The sequence below is a fragment of the Etheostoma spectabile genome, chromosome 23 (genome assembly GCF_008692095.1).
Source record: "Etheostoma spectabile isolate EspeVRDwgs_2016 chromosome 23, UIUC_Espe_1.0, whole genome shotgun sequence".
Lineage (NCBI taxonomy): Eukaryota > Metazoa > Chordata > Actinopteri > Perciformes > Percidae > Etheostoma > Etheostoma spectabile.
The window spans coordinates 6,768,087-6,773,240 of record NC_045755.1 but is presented as its reverse complement, the minus strand read 5'-3'; the positions used below and the strand labels follow the sequence as shown (position 1 = coordinate 6,773,240).

Genomic DNA, 5,154 nt, shown 5'->3' with positions numbered 1-5,154 from the left:
GGAACAACACACACCTGGCCATGGAACAGGTGAGCAGCCAATTGTCCCTTTACTTTTGGTCCCTTAAAAAGTGGGAGGCACATATACAAACTGTTGTAATTTCTACGCCGTTCACCTGATTTGGATGCAAATATGACCAAATTAAAGCTGAAAGTCTGCAATTAATGTTTCATTTCAAATCCATTGCGGTGGTTTATAGAGCCAAAAAGATTAGAATTGTGTAAATGTCCCAATATTTATGGACCCGGCTGTATATTGCAAATAGTGTATGACTGTTGTAATATTATTGCGGGATGATTAAGGCAAGTTAATGGTTTGGATGTTCAGTATGTTGCGTGTTTTGATGGTCCATGGAATGAAACTTTTTCAATCTGTTTTTTGTTCCTTCGCCCAGAGGGAAGCAGGCTGAGCAGCCGATGTCCAGGGTGGAGGTGGTCATGGATGATGTTTTAAAATCTAGAGAGGCAACAAGAGCTGGCGATGGCAACAAGAGAGGGTTGGGGGCAGACGATTGTCCTTTCTGCTGACTGTATCACCTTCTGCAGCTTTTTCTTTTTGGCCGCAGTGCAGCCGGCATACCATATGGGGATTGAGTATGCCAGCAGACTCTCAATGGTGGAGTGGTAGAAGGTCACGAGCAGCATCTCCTCCAGTCTATTCCTTCTTAGTATCCTTAGGAGTCACTTTTTCGCCACTGTTGTTCTATTAGCTGCCCATGTGAAGTCTTCAGAGATGTAATTCCCCAGGAATTTCAAAGTAATGACCCTCTCCACACAGTCACCATTGATATGGAGAGGGTCAGGTTCAGCCTTGTCTCTCTTGAAATCCATGACCACCTTAACTTTTTTGTCTTAAGTGATTTCTAGTATACCACTCTGCCAGTCACCGTACCTCATCCCTGTTGGCCGTTTTGTCATCTCCAGTTATGAGCCACACCAAGGTGGTCTCGTCTGCAAATGGTATTATTGTGTTGGTGGAATGGGTGGGTGTGCAGTCATGAGTGTATATGGCATACAGGAGTGGGCTCAGCCAACAACCCTGTGAGGAGCCAGTGCTAAGCATATGGGTGGAGAAGCTGTGGGTGCTGATTTTGACAATCTGTGGGCGGTTTGTGAGAAAATCTTTAATCTAGGGAACAAGTGGCAGGAGGAAAATCCAGGGCATACAGCTTGCCAAGTAGATGATGGGGATGATGGTGTTATAGGCTGAACTGTAGTCGATGAAGAGCATTCTAAAAGAGGTTCTAAGATGTTCCAGGTGACTGGGAGCAGTGTAGAGGGCTCTGGAAGAAGCATCATCTGTAGATTAACTCTGTATGCAAATTGATGTGGTTCAAATGCAGGAAGGAGGAAGGCTTTAATAAAATGATAACATGCAGTGTGTAAGGGAGAGACTAAAAATGTTTGTAAGGACTGCTGAGAGCTGGTTAGCACAAGCCTCAACTTTTGACGAGGGACAGCTGTGGCTCAGTGGTAGAGCGATCACCTGCCAATCGAAGATTGGGGGTTCGATCCCTGGTCGTGCAGTCCCATGTTGAAGTATCTTTGGGCAAGACATTGCTGTGTAAATGTGTGTGAGTGTTTATCTGATGAGCAGGTGGCACCTTGTGCGGCTGTCTCGACCGCAGTGTATGAATGTGTGAATGGTTCCTGTACTATGTAAAAGCACTTTGAGTAGTCGTTCAGACTAGAAAAGCGCTATATAAGCACCATCCATTTAAATTTACATTCAGGTACTCTGTCAGGCCCAGTAGCTTTCCTTGTGTTTACAGACCTAAGCACACTGCTCACTGTATGTTCTTGGATGGACAGTGTAGGTGAGTTGCAGTCTGTGGTGGCAGTGACTGTGGGGAGACTTGTAGATGAAATGGTTTGATTCCTCTGCGAGGCGTCAACACTGTCAACACAGTCACAGTGGTGTTGTACTTGGAAAGGTGTTTTTATCAAAGTCCACACTTGTCGTGGGCTGCTATTTGACAGATGCTCCTTCACCTTCTTTATAGGCCACCTTGGCCCCTTTAATGCCTCTCTTTCTGAGCTGTACAGGGCCCTGTCACCTGACCTGAAGGCAGAGTTGCAGGTTCTCAGGAGCGACTGAACTTTGCTTGTCATCCAGGGCTTCTTGTTTGGATGAATACAAATGTGTTTATTAACTGTTGTCTTTGTGCTAAACTTAAAGTATGACAATACAGTGTCAGTGTGACCCTGTAGGTTGACCACTCCAGGTTCAGGTCCAAGTATTAGACTGTAGAGCAAACAAAACTACAACCTTCATTAGGTTGCCATTGCCAGGATTTCAGAAATATTAAAGTCCATCTTCCCATAAAATAGGTAAAGCACAGTAGCACCTGGGGATTCTTGTGGAAGCTGTGAAAGAAGCAATCCTAATTTGTTGACAACAGAAAATAGGTAACTGTTCTACTATTTACAGACTGCAATCCTAAACTGTCTGCATGGCTGGAATACCAGGGAGGGGAAGGAAAGGCTTGTGCAGCTCGCAAGAAGAAGAAGTAAAAGAAAGAAAGCAACAAATCCAAGAATGAAAGTAAAAGTTGAAGAAAGAAAGAAAGAAAGAAAGTGATATCAATAAAGAAAATCAGCAAATAGAAGAATAAAAGGTAAAGTGAAAGAAAGCAGCAAATATGAAAGAAAGCAATGCAAGAAAGAAAGAAAGACTGAGGACAATAAACAACTAACGTCAGCACTGAGAAAAAGGTTGCACGGACACAAATAAAATAATGTTATGGGAAAAACAAATTCCAACAGCATTGTTGCACAGAGTGAAATGAAATGGAACGTGATTGTCTGTTCTTGGCAGTCTGATGAGGGACCTGTGGGTGGTTCTGCCCTGATGGTACCCAACCTCTCTTTGAGGCTTTGGATGAAACCTTTGAATGATGAAAGCAATCATCTTTCTTTATCAGTTATCAAGAAAGAGCTACATGGGGTTTTCCTTAGGCTTTTCATTCTGTATGGACCCGACTTATGGGTCAACCTCTGAGTGTTTATCACATGCATCAGGTAACATACACACAGATGCACAGAATTCCAACTCTGATCTCACTTATTTAGTTTAGCATGAGAGATGGCATCCCTGGCTGTTGCATTGTAAAACATTGGTTACAATCACAATTTTGATTCACAAAAATTTCACAAAATGGGAAAAAAGCACTGTGCCGGCATACTTTATGTACAAAATAATGTTTGTATGTAATACATAAGAAAAATGTTCCTATTTGATCAATATTGAAAAACAATTTTATTAAAAACCCAAAATGATGAGCAAATTTTGAGGACATGTAGTCCATGTTTGCTATGTTATGAGGTCCATGATGGTAAAACATTTAATAATGATTTAGAATCAAACTTCACTTACTGATTTTCTAATAATTATTATTAATTTACAGTGATGATAAATGATAAAAAGGCAGTGTACAGAATACTAAAACACATGGTAAACAGTGCCATCTTCAGGATATGTGACTAAACACGTTGTATTACACCAACTGCAGAGTACATCGATAGGGCATCAGTCCTGAGTGCTCCCTTAAGTGTGACATTTGTAAGATGTGATGCACTTTGTTCATATTTAGTATGAAAAACTAAGATCAAATCAGGTTTTATTTTCAAAGGTAAAGGTTCCATAAGTAAACACAGAAGTCACTGCTAGAAGATCCCCCATCAGCTAGTTAGCATTTAGCATTTAACAGCCACAGGTGCACACCTGTTGCTAACGAATCATTGCAGGTGTGTTTGATTTGGATGACATTGTTGACACTAAAAATGACACTAAAAATAGTAGCCCTCTGTCAGGGAAAGTACACGTTAAATTTATCTTTTCCAAATGTCAACTCTGTGGAGCTCTGCCCACCTGCGGCTGGAGACATATCAGCAGTTTCTTCTCTGCTACAGCTGCTGATTGATCTGCTTTCTTCTGTTCAAGGCCTTTCCTACAGTAGACATTTGGGACTGATCATAGTAGGAAAAGCACAAGGGATACTAATAACACTAATGGTGGCTCTGTTCTCTTCAAATGTTCCAGTGAGAGTGACGGAAAACAAAAATGCACAGAAAAGCAAATTTTCCAAAGATAGGCAGTTTAAAAAAAAGAGAGCTAAGATAGCAAATGTTGTTCTGACGAGCTAGAGACAAACAAGACACCTGCTAATGCTAGAGCTAATGCTAGTACCAGCGCGCCATCTGACCGCTTCACTGCATTTCTCAACAATTCCAGTGACTGTACCATTTGCAAAGCAATTCCTTTCCAAACTGAACCTTATTAAGTCTTACCTGAGGAACTCTGGGACAGACGTGTTTATCTGGACTTTCCATGCTATTGATCGAGAATGTCTGTTCCTGCCGGCTGGATCTGAAGGGTTTCATTAGACACTGCGGCCTATGTAAGTAGAACTTATTTATTATGTCTTCAAGTAATAATAAACCACTTGTGTTCTATGTATATAAGGCCTATGCACTTACATGTATAATTTCATTGTGCAGGTGTGATGTTGCTGATTTTGTCAAGGTGCGCCGTCACCAACAATGTTTTCGTGTCAAGGTGAGCCATCACCAATAATGTTTTGGTATTTGTCAAGGTGTGCCATCACCAATAATGTTTTTGACAAGGTGCGCTGTCACCAATAGGCTAATATTTTCATATTTGTCAAACTGCACCGTCGATGGGTTTGTGTTCCAATGAAAGTGACAGTGAACAAACATGCAAAGAAAAGCAAAACTTCCAAAAATAGGTAGATTGAAAAAAAGACAACATAGCAAGTGTTTCAGCGCCTGCTAATGCTAATGCTAGCACTAGCGCTCCAACAATTCCAAACAATTCTTTTCCAAACTGAACTTTACTAAATCTTACCTGATGGGGCAGATGTGTTTATCTGGACTTGCCATGCTATTGATCAAGAATGCCCACTTCCTGCCGGCTGGATGTAAAGGGTTTCATTAGACAACTGCGGCTTATCATGTAAACAGAACTTACTAATTATTTGATTAATAATAAACCATTCGTCCATCTTCATCTGCTTATCTGGTATCGGGTTGTGGGGGCAGCAGCTCCAGCAGGGGACCCCAAACTTTCCTTTCCCGAACCACATTGACCAGCTCCAACTGAGGAATCCCGAGGCGTTCCCAGGCCAGGTTGGAG

General features: G+C 41.7%; 1 long non-coding RNA gene across 1 annotated transcript in view; it reads right to left on the bottom strand.

The window, feature by feature from the left end:
- LOC116673053 (uncharacterized) overlaps window positions 1-5,114 on the bottom strand; it is a 9,976-nt gene extending 4,862 nt beyond the window's left edge. Inside the window, exon 1 of the long non-coding RNA XR_004327721.1 lies at window positions 5,103-5,114. This is a non-coding gene — a long non-coding RNA (uncharacterized LOC116673053). The remainder of the gene's footprint in view (window positions 1-5,102) is intronic.
- Between the last annotated feature and the right edge of the window lie 40 nt (window positions 5,115-5,154).